This window comes from Amblyraja radiata, chromosome 12 (genome assembly GCF_010909765.2).
Source record: "Amblyraja radiata isolate CabotCenter1 chromosome 12, sAmbRad1.1.pri, whole genome shotgun sequence".
Classification (NCBI taxonomy): Eukaryota; Metazoa; Chordata; class Chondrichthyes; order Rajiformes; family Rajidae; genus Amblyraja; species Amblyraja radiata.
Window position 1 is genome coordinate 49,268,513 of NC_045967.1, and position 17,222 is coordinate 49,285,734.

Here is a 17,222-nt window from a genome sequence, read left to right on the forward strand (position 1 = left end):
AGGTAACATTGTAAATTGTCCCTAGTGTGTGTAGGATAGTGTCAGTGTGCGGGGATTGCCGGTCGGCACGGACTCGGTGGGCCGAAGGGCCTGTTTCTGCACTGTATCTCTAAACTAAACTAAGATCACCAAGATAAGATTGGAGCTTAAAGAAAGATAACAATATTCGCGAGGTCAAGAAGGAACTGCTGATGCTGGAAAATCGAAGGTAGACAAAAATGCTGGAGAAACTCAGCGGGTGAGGCAGCATCTATGGAGCGAAGGAAATAGGCAACGTTTCGGGTCGAGACCTTTCTTCAGACTCAAGAAGGGTCTGAAGAAGGGTCTCGACCCGAAATGTTGCCTATTTCCTTCGCTCCATAGATGCTGCCTCGCCCGTTGAATTTCTCCAGCATTTGTGTCTACAATATTCGAGAGAGTAAGTTTCATAATGAATTTTAATTGCGCATCAGTCTGACTTCTGTCTTGGAGTGTGGTTAAAATGACCTTTATTGCATAATTTAGCCTTATCAAGTACAGACATACAATACAAATGTGGATATTCTGAACTTGAGTAGAAATGTGAAATGTCTTTTGACAATTGACCTTCAAGGTTTCATTGCAGCTCATGCTCAGTAACTGCAATATATTATTATCTTCATAGGCACAATGAACTGCAGGTGCTGGCTTACTAAAAAAACTCAAAGTTCTGGAGTAACTCAGCAGGTCAGGCAACCTCTCTGGAGAACATGGATGGGTGACGTTTCGGGTCAGGACCCTTCTTCAGTTCCTCACCAAAAACATCACCTATAAATAGACATAAAATTAAACAGGAGTAAGTCAGTGGGACAGGCAACATCTCTGGATAGAAGGAATGGATGATGTTTCCTCCGTCTGAAGAAGGGTCTCGACCCAAAACTTCAATCCAAAGATGCTGCCTGTCCCGCTGAGTTACTCCAGCATTTTGTATCTATCCATCAGCTTGTTCCATACACCCACCACCCTTTGTGCGAAAACGCTATCCCACCCCATTGTATCTTTTCCCCTTCACCTTCAATCTATGTTTTCTGGTCCTCGATTCCCCTACTCTGGGCAAGAGACTCTGTGCATCTACGTGATCTATTCCTCTCATGATTGTGTACACCTCTATAAAATCACCCCCTCATATTCCTGCACTCCATGGAATAGAGACCCAGCCTACTCAACCTCTCCCCATAGCTCACACCCTCTAGTCCTGGCAACATCCTTGTAAATCTTTTCTGAACCCTTGCAAGTTCGACAATATCTTTCTTATAACATGGTGCCCAGCACTGAACACAATATTCTAAATGCGGTCTCAACAAAGTCTTATACAACTGCAACATGACCTCCCAACTATTATACCCAATACTCTGACTGCTGAAGGCCAAAGTGCCAAAAGCCTTTTTGACCACCTTATCGAGCTGCGACTCGACCTTCAAGGAACCATTTACTGTGTAGCTCCTGCCCCTGTTCGACGTCCCAAAATTAAACACCTCACACTTCTCTGTATGAAATTCCATCAACCATTCCTCTGCCCACCTGGCCAATCGATCCAGATCCTGCCGCAATCTTTCACAACCATCTTCACTATCTGCAAACTCACTCACTTTTGTATTATCAGCAAACTTGTTAATCTTGCCCTGTATGTTCTTTCCATATCATTGATGTACAGGGCCCTCCATAATGTTTGGGACAAAGACCCATCATTTATTTATTTGCTTCTGTACTCCACAATTTGGGATTTGTAATAGAAGAAAATCACGTGTGGTTAAAGTGCACATTGTCAGATTTTAATAAAGGCCATTTTTATACATTTTTATACGTCACCCATTCATTTTCTCCAGAGATGTTGCCTGACCCGCTGAGTTACTCCAGCATTTTGTGTCTATCTTCGGTGTAAACCGGCATCTGCAGTTCCTTCCGACACAGCTTCTCAGATGTGGGATTCCATAATTGGGTATCAAGCTTTGATGTGAATCTCTTTCATTGTCCTGTACACAGAGGTTCTACCACCACTTGAGATGATGAACCATGAATAATTACTTGACACCACATTGACAACATTTTAATTGGGAAAGATATTGGTTTTTAGTCGGAGTTCTAACTTCAAAGAACAGCTGCAACCATGTCACGTCATCGAGGAATTATTACAACACTGTTAATTAATTAGATTTGTTGAAGTATTCGGTCCTTACTGAATTACATCACTTTATATCAGGGATGTATGCTTCAGAGATCAGAAAGGACTTTGAGAAATCTACTTATTTTACTTCGGAGTCACGTGAGTGACTACGTGAAGAACCCGCTCAGTGCGCAGGCGCGGCATTACGCCAGCAGTGCAACAGCGGCAGCGGGAGCTAGGCACTCCCGCAACAGAGAAACGGACCGTCAGGTGAGTATCCTGAGGTCGGTTTTCTTTTACAGGGGAGCCCCTTTTTCTGCTTGTGTTTACAGGCAGAGAAAAAGGCTCTGGAACAAAACTGTCCCCCGTTCGAGGAGGAACGTTTCCCGTCGGGGGGAAGGGGGACAGCAACAGGCGGTAGGAGCGACCCAGTGTTCCTCTATTCCCCGACACCGTGCCGAGCCCAGCCCGCTAGCGGGCTGGATGTATAGCCACCCGAAGAGGCATCCGGCAGGTGTCCCCGATTTGGGACGGGACGTCTCTCCACCCGCACGGGGGGAGAGAGAGCCGCCTGAGCCGCTGGAGCGGCTCTCGGTGCAGGTGCCTGCGAGACGCGCTGCTTGAGGGGCGCTCTCGCTACTACAAGGCACAAAAGCTCCAGAAGAAGGCGGTAGGAACAATTACCGGGCGCCCCGCTATCCCCACACCGCGCCGAAGCCAGTCCCGCTAGTGCCTGAGCTGCGGGCTGGATGTTCAGCCATCCGAAGAGGCATCCGGCCGGTGGCTTCCGACTTGTCGGAGGGGACGTCTCTCCGCCCGCAGGGAGAGAGACAGCCGCCTGAGCCGCTGGAGCGGCTCCTGGAGCAGGAGCTCCTGCGAGACACGCTACGTGAGGGGCAGTCTCGCTGGAGGGTTCAGGCATACCCTCCACAGTGCCTAGGCACTGCCCATCGCTTCCTCCTTAGTGTGGTTAGCTTTGGGGTGACCAGTGGCTGGGCTGGTCATGAAGAGGGGTCACTGGCTGAACAATATCGGGAGTATGCTTGAGGTACAGGATCAGGAAGAGCTGCTGGGTGTGGCCGCTATGTGGCTCCACCACTAGCGAGATGGCTTTTCAGTCTCAACTGATGGCCAGCTTACTACCTGCCTTTTCCAAAAAACCTCTCCAAGACAGGTAGCCATGAGGCGTTGGTTTTATCACGCCTCCCCTAAATTGCATTTACTCAAAGTGCCCGCCATTATTGGGGGATACATTGAGCAGCGCATTTAACCTAAATATTTTAAAAATGCATTTGGTACCCTGACGTCGGCTATCATGTCCACCTGCTCATTCCAGAAGGGCAGGGTAGTATGGCAAAACACCTGACCCTACTGTTCAACGGTATACCTCATAACTTCTGAAATGAACTCACAAACCTGCCCTCAATCTATGAAATTAACAGGACTATGAGAACGCCGACCTCATAAGCACAGATCCTGCTACCTGGCACTTACCAAACCAGTCCTAAAAAACTGGACGAAGTGTTCAAACTATTCGGCACAAGAGGGCAGAGTCTGGAATGAGCACCATTCTAAACCAGACAGCAGTACCTCTACGTGTCCACCAAGGGCGTCTACCTCATGGTACTGGTGAAAGCTCGGGGCCTGCATGCCAAACCTGTAGCATTTTAGGCCACGGCCCAGAGCAGGCCCCAGGGGAAAATGTGCCACCCCCCAACAAACATCGTCCCTACAAGAACAAGGAACCAGAAACCGAAGAAAACAACAATGAAGACAGATACGTATGGTTCCTACCATCACATAAAGGTTAAGGGTTGTACTAACAAGGGGTGGATGAATCACGCCTGGTTAGGAAGCTATCACTCTTGGTAGTTATATACCAAAAAATAAATACAAGGGGAATAGAATTAATATCTTGCCACCAATTCAGCAAGCACCCCAAGTGGTCTACCCTCCCACGATGGTGAATGTCGCACCATCGTTGATAAACCACTTGAGTATTTCACCAGGTATACCCATTCATGGGATTTGTAACTACTACCATGGATCCAAGGATACTTTATGGTAGACATCGACCTTGAAGATGCACACTATTCAGTACCTTCTCATATAAGTTTCGGATATACCGCAATTACCTGGATGGAGTAACCATGATGAGCGTTGCGGCATTTAAGTCAAAGTTATCCAGAATCAACTAGCCCTGACACTTAGAAACATTCCGTCATGGCATGTCTATATATTAACGACAAACTATCCTTGGATACAGCTTTAGCTGCATCGCTTCTCGGCCTTTTGGCTAAGATCAAGTGTAGTATCTGTTCTTATCAGTTTAATAATCTGATACGTCCCTTATCTAGGGACCATATATTAAATTGAATTTTGGAACAGGGAGATGGAATAGGGGCTTGCTCTGTCCACTCCACGCATCGAACCAGTATTGCAGTGCCTCTGGGAACGGTGCACAAAATATATATCCAGATATTTACGTTGACCATCCACAACGTTGTTATCTGGTATTCATTAAGACTATCAGTCATGGTGCATTAACCACCAATCAACTACATGGCAAAGTAATTGGGATATAGCAGCATTACCAGCTACTGAACTTTGTACCTTTCCTATGAGCTGAGATACTAGTGTTCAAAACTATCTCCATACCTGTAATATGGGGGCAAATGGATTAATCTGTAGTGTTATCATGGAATTTATCGGCAGGAAGGATTATGGTTGTACACTTCCACCTGTTTTGAGTAACATCTTATGTGTCCTGATGTGTTACTGAGCTTGTAATACTTAATGCCAATATGAATTGACTTAAACATGTTATATATTAACTTACTTAATTCTAGTGAAGCATTTGCTCAGTAATCCACCAAATTTGCATGTTCGTTTATAAGATAACAACATCAGTGGTGGCATATACCAAACCACTTGGGCGGAGAACATCGATATTAGGGGACAATTTATTAACAATTGGAAACCGTATGTCGTCAAACATGTTTGACCATCAGTAACTCACCTATCAGGTGAGCTAAATACTGTAAACATACATTTAAACCAAAAATATTTGCTGAAATCACTAAGCAATATGGACACCAGATATCGATTCCTTATATCCAATTAAATCACCACGTACTAACTTATGACACATGAAACCAATCTCAAGGCAGCGGCAATGGAGACATTCCCGCGTATTGAGGGGTGGGGGGAACCTAATCTCTATGTTTTCCTTTCCTTCTACCTCTTCAATAGGTACTACGGCTTCATCAGTCGGGTACTACGCAAATTACAGTGGACCAAGTCCACAAGCATGGTTCCCAGTGATCCTCGACATGGTCATTAAAAGAATTGCAGAATTGGGAAGACCATTGCTGTGCTTGGATCAGGAGCACTATCAACCTGATGACAGCATTCCGTCGCATATCCTAGGGAACATACCTGAGGAGCATCAAGAAATGGTACACTGTTTCCAAAACAGGAATTACACATTCAACTATAACAAAAAACTGTACTGGAGCTCCTGGCAGGTCTTCACCACAATGAAGGACATGTTCTGTTAGCCTACTCAACTTGGGTACCGCTCACTGGTGATCAGATACAGGAGAGGTATATCAATCCATTCCCCAGAAATAGGTACACCCAAATTGGGATGTCAGTGAAATCCTGACATACCTTAGGGGATGATCACCAGCCAGGTCACTCACCCTGGAACAGCCTACCCTGAAGATGGACATGCTGGTGGCCTTACATCAACACAAAGCGCCAGCTCTCCCATCTACTGCGATGGGACAACATGGTTATAACACCAGATAGTGTCACATGCCCATTCAAGGGTTGGCCAAACAGAACAGACCAGGAACATCAGGTCCAGTCATGAAATTCCGGGCATACCCACCTGAACCACGTTTTATGTGTCATGACCCACTTAGAGATCGACACAATAAGGAATACCGAGGGAGAGGAAAAAGCCTTATGGGTCAGCCACAGGAAACCTCATGGTCGGGTGACGAGCTAAACTATCTCTAGTGGCTCAAGCAGGTACTGGGAGTTGCTGGAGTAAATACTAACGTGTATAAAATCTTATTCCACCAGAACAGCTTCCACGTCAGTAACTAAGAGGATGGACGAGCCTATGGACCACATCCTGGCTACTGCAGGGTGGTCTAGGGAGTATACGTTCCAAACTTTTATAACAAACCACTGACAGAACCTGTATCGTTTGCAGAAAAAGAATCTGCAAAAAATATATAATTTAAGCCCGGGGGAGCAATTGGTCTTGTTGTTGTTAATAACACCATTATTGTTTTTACAAACAGATTCATGGTTGATTACGATAACATACTTCCTCCCTCGAATGACTTCGGCAGCGAGTGAAGTATGAACTGTTACACGGTTTGAAATCACAGAGCTTTGAAGTCTTCACGTAGTCACTCACGTGACTCCGAAGTAAAATAGTAAGATTAAACGAGAACTTACCAGTTTGAAGTTTGATCTGTATTTTATGAGGAGTTACGATGAGGGATTACGTGCCCTCCGCTCCCACCCTCATTATATGGATCAAACTAATAAATTGATGTCTCCTTATCTTTACTATGTTTACTTCAAATAACTGTGTCTATCTGTGATTCCACACCGCTGCTTGGAAGTATGCCGCGCCTGCGCACTGAGCGGGTTCTTCACGTAATCCCTCATCGTAACTCCTCATAAAATACAGATCAAACTTCAAACTGGTAAGTTCTCGTTTAATCTTACTATTTTATGTTGGATATTTGGTGTTAATGAGAAACACTGGATTATTCATATTTACTTGATTAGTTAATTCAATAAATCTTTTTTCGTAATTGTGGGCTGAAGTGTAAGTGACTGAGTTGAACTAACTTTGGCCTAAACCTCTACCATTTTGCACCAGCCTGGAGTTAGGGAATGGGACTTTGTTATTTAGCTCTTGTTTCTTTTTCCTATTAGATTAGTTTAGTTTAGTTTGGTTTTTAGTCTAGTCCAGATTTTAGTTTCAAGGTTAGTTTAGTTTAGGAATAGAAGGTGGAAACAGGCCCTTCGGCCCATCGAGTCTGCACTGACCATCGATCACCAGACACTAGCTCTATTCTACACGCTGGGAACAATTTACAGAAGCCAATTAACCGACAAACCTGCACGTCTTTGGACTGTGAGAGGAAATTAGAGGACCCGGCAGAAAAGCCACGCAGGTCACGGGAAGAACGTACAAACTCCTTAAAGACAGTACCCATGGTCAGGATCGAACCCAGGTCTCTGATGCTGTAAAGCAGCAACTCTACCTGCTGCGCCACCGTGCCGACCCTGTTTGGACTCAATCTTAATCCAAGTTGTTTGTCAAGATCTCTGGAAATACATTTTCAGTTCTTGGAGATTCACTCGCAGTTTAAAACAAGTGGCCTTTGCAATAAAATAAAACTATTTATTCTTTCCCTCTGTTCCTTCACAAATGAAATAAATACAAATCATATCTTGCAATCAATATTAAGATATGATTTTGCAAACATAATTAAGAGATGTTGGAATCTCTCGTCACAGATACCTTAACTTACCACTATTATGCTGCCTCAAAACGGCATGAGTTTAACACTAATTTAGAACAAGAGATAATGCAATTAAAGCCAAAATAAACAAAGCATAATTATACAGAGAGCAAATCTACCAATTGTTTACAGAAGCAGCAGCCTACAGTCATTATTCAGTGTATTTACATCAAGCTGCTAATGTTTAGGAAGGAAGTGCAGATGCCGGTTTACACCGAAGATAGACACAAAATGCTGGAGTAACTCAGCGGGACAGGCAGCATCTCTGGATAGAAGGACTGTGTGACGTTTCGGGTCGAGACCCTTCTTCAGACTCAAGAATTGCACGTCAGACTTCAGACTGAAAAGGGGTCTCGACCCCGAAACGTCGGGGTCGAGAAAAACATTTTTCACACTGAGAGTGGTGAATCTCTGGAATTCTCTGCCGCAGAATGTAGTTGAGGCCAGTTCATTGGCTATATTTAAGAGGGAGTTAGATGTGGCCCTTGTGGCTAAAGGGATCAGGGGGTATGGAGAGAAGGCAGGTACGGGATACTGAGCTGGATGATCAGCCATGATCATATTGAATGGCGGTGCATGCTCGAAGGGCCGAATGGCCTACTCCTGCACCTATTTTCTATGTTTCTATGTCACCCGTTCCTTCTCTCCAGTGATGCTGCCTGTCCCCGCTGAGTTACTCCAGCATTTTGTGCCAATCTTACAGCTGCGAATGCGGGTGGATCTGTGACTTGATCGGTGGCGCTGGTTGTAAATATCCGGGGCTCCAGTACTGTCAGCACTCTGGAACAACATCTGAAGCACTGGACTGATTTCAAGCCTCGCTGTTGGCAGCAGAGTCTATGCAACAATATAAATAGCTATTGTCAGTGGTACGAAACGTTGCCAGCTGCCATTTTTCTTTGAGTGCTGCTGAACTGAATACCAAAGCTGCCCTTCAAAGTCAGTAACATGATTATTTCACCAGCCAGGAGATGAATTCCATCATCCAAACAAGGCTACATTGTCATTTTTTAAATCTGAATCATGCTGGCTGCCTCTCTCTTTGTTAATTTTAGTGCAATAATTTGTTGCTCATAAGCCCACAGTGTGATGGAATTTGAAGGAGCTGTTCAGGCCTTTTGCAGACCCACAGGATAGAATTTAGACTTCAATTTAGAGATGCAGCATGGAAACAGGCCCTTCGGCCCATCGAGTCCATGCAGACCAACGATCACCCCGTACATTAGCACTATCCTACACACTTGGGGGCGGATATCCAAATAAATCCCATGTGAAAAACAAAGTGACACATCCCTCCTTCAGTCAGAGCATCTGCCATAAAAAAATTGTGAATCTTTCTCATTGACATTTAGGTTAAAAAACCTATAAAAAAATTCAAATACCTAAAAACACGGACCATAATTTTAAAATGTTTAAATAACTTTTAACAATTATAAACATTTTAACAAAAGTTCTTTAATATCAAATACATTACAAATACTTGCATCCTTAAATGAAAGAAAGAGCAGTATTCTTGCATCAAGTTCAAATGGGAAAAGGTTTAGAAGGCAGATTTCCGTGTGAATCTGCTGTAAAGTGACTAAATGTTTGTACTGCCCTGCCAGACGCCATTTGGAGTCCAATGTTATAAGATGTGACATCTACACTCAAGCAGGAATTCAACCTTGGTAGTATGTTCGCAAGGATTAAGACCATTAATACATGATGCTAAAATCAGTTGCTAATGTTGCAGTTGCACCGTAACCTGATAACAATGCATGGGTGGTACGATGGCGCAGCGGTAGATTTGCAGCCTCACAGTACCAGAGACCGCGGTTCGATCCTGACTACGGGTGCTCTCTGTACGGAGTTTGTACGTTCTCTTCGTTACCAACTTGGGTTTTCTCTGGGATTTCCAATTTCCTCCGACACTCCAAAGATGTACATGTTTGCAGGCTAATTGGCTTGGTATAATTGTAAAGTGTCCCTGGTGCGTGTAGGATTGTGTTAGTGTGCGTGGATCGCTGCTCGGCGCGGACACGTTGGGTCGAAGGGCCTGTTTCCGCGCCGTATTTCTAAACTAAACTAAATGTAGTAAATCTTACAAATCCCAGGAATAGTACTTCTGCAAAAGATTCTTCTCAGCTCCAGTGAGCTTGGCTTCGAGCTACTCAATCCTTCCTCAGAGGACAACCGTTTGTGTAAATTCCACATTGAATTGCCTTCAAACCAAATGTATTCTTCCTGCTGTACGGAGATCAAAACAGCATGTCTAATCCAACAGTCTTCGCTCCATATTTCCTCACAACTGCAGGAAGCATTCTTCACACGTATGCTTCAGTCCTTTGTATTAAAAAACCAACATACCATTCATCTTCCGAAGACTTGCTGTGTCTGTACATTAGTGCGATGTATTTCATAGCGACACTCTGTACGCCACCAGTTTCTCGCCATTTAAAACAAAGTCCGTTTTCGCCATTTGATCTTGTTGAAACAAAAATGGTGATGCCACATAGAATTGGCGTTTATTAAAACTGGTGCGAACCAGGGGACCAGTCAAAGCTGATTTCACAAGTGCGACTTTGGTACAATTTGTAAATTCTCAGATGACAAGATTACATAGAAACTTGATCAACGGTAAAACAAGGTCTTGATCACAGAATGAGGCTCACTGGACAAGATTACTTAGAAACTTGATCAACAGTAAAACAAGGTCGATTACAGAATGGAGCTTTAGCTAAGTTCAGGTTTGAGATTCCGCGCGGGAAACAGACCCTTCGTCCCACAGAATCTGCGCCGACCAGCGATCCCGCACACTAGCACTATCCTACACATACCAGGGACAATTTACACTCATACCAAGCCAATTAACCTAAAAACCTGCACATATATGGAGTGTGGGAGGAAGCCGGAGCTCCTGGAGAAAACCCACACAGGTTATGGGGAAAACGTACAAACTCCGTTCAAACAAGCACCTGTAGTCAGGATCAAACCGAGTCTCTGGAGCTGTAAGGCAGCAACTCTACTGCTGCGCCACCATGCTTACACAAAGCTTACACAAAGACTTAATAAGGTAACAGACAAGAAAATTATGATCCAGAAGTCTTACTTAGTTGACAATTGACCCACTTTTCTGTTATGTTATAGGTGCACGCTATAACATAATCAATGAAGTTGCTGGAACTTGAGTGTGCTCACAGCTGCATTCCATGTGTCTACGTTTAGGCTTTGTCTACGGTTCCCTGTCACCACATTAGCATAATCCACATCCCTATTTACTAGTTATCAGCCCTCACAATTTTCCCCCCTACAATAATCACCTAGAATGAATAACTTTGAACATATCCACATTACGTTCCACTTCTTGTCCAACCCATCCACCCTGAGTTAACTGCAGCCATTTGCCGACTCTTTGCACTTCACAGGTTTGTTTAGTTTAGTTTTAGAGATACAGCGCGGAAACGGGCCCTTCAGCCCACCGAGTCAGCGCCGACCAGCGACCCCCGCACATTAACGCTACCCTATACACACTAGGGACAATTTACACTTATACCAAGCCAATTAACCTACAATCCTGTACGTCTTTGGCGTGTGCGAGGAAACCGAAGATCTCGGAGATAACTCTCGCGGTCACGGGGAGAACGTACAAACTCCGTACAGACAGCACCCGTAGTAAGGATCGAACCTGGGTCTCCGGCGCTGCAAGCACGGCAAGGCAGCAAATCTACTGCTAGGCCACCGTGCCGCCTTGTACTATTGTACCTTGTCACATAACTTGAATACAATAGTCTCTGTTATTCGATCCAGTTCATTAATGTAGATTGCAAATAGCTGAGTGCCCAGGATGAAAAACAAACCATTCATTCCAAATCGGTTCGGAAGCATTCTCTACCAACCTATGAGCCACTATTTTAAGTGACAACCTTCTGTGCGGCATTATGTAAAATGTCTCTTGAAATTCCAGATATACTGCATCCATTAGTTTATCATTGCTCTGCCTTGCAGGTCACATTCTTAAACACTCTTCAGATCTGTCAAATATCATTTTCTTTTCATTAAATCATGTTGGCTCCTCGTTTATCACCAATCCCTGAAACCAAACTGGATTTGGCGAGGGTGGGTCTATCATATGACAAAATGTGGCATTTGGAAGACTTTTACACTCTGGAATTTAAAAATAAGAGGCAATTACTCCTTGCATTAGCTTTCCACAGCTGAGGAAGTCAGAACAAGTGGTCACTATCTCAAAAAAAGTGGCAGATCATTTAGTGCTAAAATCAAGAGAAATTTATTGACTCAGAGTCTAGTGGATCTTTGGAATTCTCCAAAGAGAGACACATAATGCTGGCAGAAGGCTCAGGCAGCATCCCCGGAGAGAAGGTAATGGTGATGTTTTGGGTCGAGACCCTTCTTCAGACTGAGAATTGGGGGGGAGAGAGACACACAGAGATATGGAAGGGTAAGGTGTGAAAATTAGACATCAAAAGGGACGACGATGAAGGAAAATGTAGAATAGGACATTGGTAGCTATGGCAACGAAGCATACAAAGATAAACATTTATCTGGAGGACTCAACTCCAGTTCCAGAGGCGAAGTCCAATGTCTGCAATGGGTTTGAGGTGAATCGATGAATCGGACAGCATCTAACTTAAGGAAGGACCATTCAGAAGCCTGATGACAGAGGGGAGGAAGCTGTTCCTGAGTCTGGTGGTGGGTATTATCAAACATCCGTATCTTTTGCCCGAAGAACCCGGGTAAAACCCACGCGGTCACGGGGAGAACGTACAAACTCCGTACAGACAGCACGCTTAGTCAGGATCGCATGCGGGTGTCTGGCATTGTCAGGCAACAACTCTACTGCTGCGCCACTGTGTTCTAACTGTAGAGTACCTATCGGCATATTTCAATGGTTGCAGGTTCAATGGTAACACCGTGGCTAGTTTACAGAACTGATGGCACAGTGGTCAGCGTGGTCCCCTGTATACTAAGCACAGTTTGCCAACTCATAGTCGCTCCTTTGAGGAGAATGTAAGGTGACTGTTGAGAAAACACATCCACCAAAATATATTGAGCAGCTGCAGAGCTAGAGAAAGAAGGCACAAAGTGCTGGAGTAACTCAGTGGGCCAGGCAGCATCTCTGGAGAACATGGGTAGGCAAAGTTTCGGGTCAAGTCTGAAGAAGGGTCCCAAGTCGAAACGTCATCTATCCACATTCTTCAGGGATGCTGGGTGGCAGATTGAGTTACTCCAGCACTTTGTGTCTTTTTTTTTTGTAAACCAACATCTTGTGTCCACACTTTGGTCCATTAAGTAGAAGTTTTACTCCACTTCAAATTAGTGATGTGTTCGACCAGACTGACTGATGATATTACTTTGGGGGAAGCTCATCTGCTGTGTTAAATCTGGCTTGAAATTGGCCGATCGGACAGTGCCATTTGCAGCTCTGGCTGAACAATTATCTGTATTCACGTATCTTAAGTGCACAAACCACTGTGATAATTGGGAGCAACGAGAACATCAACAAGTTGTGATGAAGTAAGTAATGTGCATATTTGAAAGATTGCTCATCGCCCATTTGCTTGTTTATTAAACCAACAGTGTATTTAGTCAACATTGTTAGAAGTCATGCATTTCTCTTTCTCTTTATCGAACTCAAAATGGCTTCCCTCTTTCATCATCGTTAGTTTAGTTTAGTTTAGTGATAGAGCACACCAGCAGGCCCTTTGGTCCACCGAGTCCGTTCCGACTGGTGATCCCTGCACACTATACTATCCGACACCCACTAGGGACGATTTATATTTATACCAAGCCAATTAACCTACATACCTGTACATGTTTGGAGGTTCGGTCGGTGGGGGCGCTGAGAGAAGGCTGCCCTGCCAGCAGCGTGTTCATCATTTTTACTATGTCCAAATGTGTGTTTTCGTGTCTCTTGGTGTGTCTTGTGTGGGGGGTGGTGAGGGGGGAAAGGGGGAAACCGTTTTCAGTCGCCTCCTCCAAGTAGAGATTAATTTTTCCATGTCGCCTCCCTCGCGGGATAACACCATGGATTGGTGCGGCCTTTCGTGGAGTCAGCAGCGGGCGCAGCGTGGGCTTTTTCATCGCGGAGCAGGGCGGACTGTTCAGCCTGAAGCCGCGGTCTGCGGAGCTTCTAGCCGCAGGCGCGGCGTCCGGAGCCTGGGATCCTTCGTTGAGGATCCCCGGAGGAGAAGATTTCCGACCGCCGGCCTGCGGCCTTCAACATCATCTGCGGAGCTTCTAGCCGCAGGCGCGGCGTGGACTTATCATCCGGAGCGGGATCCCTCGCCGATGGAGAAGAGCTCTGGCCGCCGGCCTGCGGCCTACAACATCCTGAAGCCGCGGTCTCCGGTAGGGAAGCACCTATTCGGGACTTACCTTCCAGACGAGAGGGCCTGCACATCTGGCCACCCGCAGCGGCGACTGCAGAGGTTTATGGCCCCGAGCAAGGGGGAACAATGGAGGAGGACTGACTGTACTTTGTGTCTTCCACCACAGTGAAGAATGCTGTGGTGGATGTTTGTGTTAAATTTGTATTGTGTATTGTGTGTTCTTTTTTATTGTACCGCTGCTGGCAAATTCATTTCACTGCACTTTATTGTGTATGTGGTGAATAAATCTGATTGATTGATTGATTGATTGATTGTGGGAGGAAACCAGAGATCCCAGAGAAAACCCACGCAGGTCACAGGGAAAATGCAAAAACTCCGTTCAGACAGCACCCATGGCCAGGATCGAACCTGGGTCTCTGGCGCTGTAAGGCAGTGGCTCTACCTCTGCGCCACCCTGTCGTCCTATAAGACAAAGTTCTTATTAAGGTCTGAAGAAGAATCCTGACCCAAAATGTCACCTATCCATGTTCTCCAGAAAGGCTGCCTGAACCTCGGAGTTACTCCAACACTCTGTCATTGTTTTCGTGAGCCAGCAGTCCCTTTTGTCTCCAAATACAGAGATTTACCAGGCTGGGTAAAATATACAAGGGAGAATGTGAGCAAAATCCAGAGTGTTGTGGATCTGGATTTCACTCTGCACAAGGCATTGGTGGTTGAGGACCTTTGTTTGGCAGAGGTTAAATGTAATGATCGTTATCTTACACACTTTGTTGAACAAAATCAACTTCCTCGGATCTCGGCTTCCAAGTGCAGTGCAACTGGAAGAGATGACTGCATGCCGCAGATCACCGATTTATCTCTGGATGACCTTGCGTTAGAGTTATAATTACTGCACCTTCTCATTTGTCCTGAAGATTAGCTCTGCTTGTGTGGGACGTCTCTTAAAGTAGAGGAGCTACATTGTAGTTTTGTTTCAATAGATTGAAAGATACAGACACTTGGGCCCACCGAGTCTACGCCGATCATCGATCACCTGATCACAATAGCTCCCACTTTCTCAACTACTTCCTGCAGGCAATTTGCAGAAGCCAATTAACCTACAAACCCACACGTCATTGGGAAAGAAGAATCCGGAGGAACCCCACTGCAGGGAGAACATACAAAGAAGTCCACACCGGCAGCAGCCGAGGTCAGGATCGAACCTACTGCTGCTGTGTAGCAGCGGCTCTACCTGCTGCGCCACTGATTAGTTTTGTTTAGAGATAGGGGCGGCACAGTGGCGCAGAGGTAGAGTTGATGCCTCACAGCGTCAGAGTCCCGGGTTTGATCTTGCTTACAGGGTGCCGTCTATGCGGAGTTTGTACATTCTCCCCGTCACCTGCGTGAGTTTTCCATGAGATCTTTGGTCTCCTCCCACATTCCGAAGATTTATGGTTTAACTGCATTGGAAAAATTGTAAATTGGCCCTAGTTTGCGTAGGATAGTCTTTGTGTGCGGGGATAGCTGGTTGCCGCGGCCTCGGTGAGCCGAAGGGCCTGTTTCCACACTGTATCTCCAAAACTAAACTAAGCAAAAACAACACCAACAAATTCTTTAAAGTCTAAAGACCAGCACATCTCTTAACTAAACTAAACTAAAACTAAACTAGAATTAACTAATCAATGTAACATAGATAGCTGGTTAACTTCAGAGTAAAAAAGCTACGTTGAAGACCAGCATGATGAATTCAAGAGAGAGCTAGATATAGCTTTTTGAGCTAACGGCTAAAGGGCCTGTCCCACTCGGACGACCTAATCCACGAGTTTAGAAGACCCTAGACAAATTGGAAAAAATGTCAAGGTCGTGTTGACCCGCCAAAGTAAAAGACCTCTTACGACCTTCTACGACTATGTCTACGACCTCCTACGACCCCCCACGATCACACCTAAGACCAACTACGACTAGCTAGGTGTGGAAAATGATCACATGATAAAATTATGTTATGTTCGCATTTTTTTCTCGGGCCAGACCTACGACTGCCTACGATTACCATCATGACCTTCTACGACCTAACTATGACCTACCTACGAGTAAAAAGTGTCAATTTTTTTTCCATGCTGACTTTTTTTTACTCGTGGACATTTTTTATCAGGCTGGAAAAAACGCCGCAACCTACTTGAGGCCACGAGTACGCGGAAACCACTCACGGTCATGAGAAGTGACCTACGACCTCCTACGACCTCGTGGCGACCATGCTGCGAGTATGAGTCAAGGGCAAAACTCGGCAGAGGTCGCCAATTAGGTCGTGAATGTGGGACAGGGGCTTAAGCAGGAATGGGGTACTGGTTTTAGATGATCAGTCGTGATCATATTGAATGGCGGTGCTGGCTCGAAGGGCCGAATGGCCAACTCCTGCTATTTTCTATGTTTCTATGTTTCTATGATCAATACCAACACTACCAAAAGACTCTTGATTTTCTCAGGCTTATTACATAAGTAGATTAAGTTTTTACAGCAGAACACTCTTGTATTTTTGTTTTAATTGTTTTCTCATCGACATTCCAGTTCACAAGCACTTTTTCAAAGGCCTTTCTTCCAAAGCTGTGCTGCTTTGGATTTTGGAAAGAAATTACTGAGTTAAAATTTATTTTTAGTCACTGCTCACTGTTGAATTGGGATGTTCGAACCATCTCGATTGTCTGAATGTCTCTAACAAAACATTAAATCACAAGCTTGTGTGCATCCTGAAGATGTGTAGAAATGCGTCACTTTCCCCACGAGACCTTCAGCTGGCTGGGGCTTTTGTTACATCTCATGCTTTCAAATATTTTGCTTCAACATTCCCCGAAATGATTAGAATTCATGATACATTCAGAACAAACGGACATTCTAAGCTGTTGATCTTCAATCATTTAATGTGTTGCTGAGCTGAGAGTCATCATATCATTAATTAATTCACTTATATTCCATTATTAATTCACATATTCCAGTGGTGAGTTATATATTTTTTTTTTCATTTTAGAGATACAGTGGGAAACAGGTCCTTCGGCCCACCAAGTCCGCGCCGACCAGCGATCCCCACACATTAACACTGTCCCATGCATACTAGGGACAATTTTACATTTACACCAAGCCAATTAACCCACAAACCTGCACGTCTTTGGAGTGTGGGAGGAAACTGGAGCACCCAGAAAAAAAATCCGCGCAGGTCACAGGGGGGAACTCCACGCAGGC

The 17,222-nt window shown here is 44.9% G+C and overlaps 1 protein-coding gene and 1 non-coding gene across 3 annotated transcripts in view; both read left to right on the plus strand.

The window, feature by feature from the left end:
• Positions 1-17,222, plus strand: part of tenm1 (teneurin transmembrane protein 1) — an 824,829-nt gene that overhangs the window by 21,415 nt on the left and 786,192 nt on the right. The window lies entirely within an intron of this gene.
• LOC116979428 lies at positions 4,399-4,590 on the plus strand. Its single transcript, XR_004413724.1, has one exon. It is a non-coding gene; the product is annotated as a U2 spliceosomal RNA (small nuclear RNA).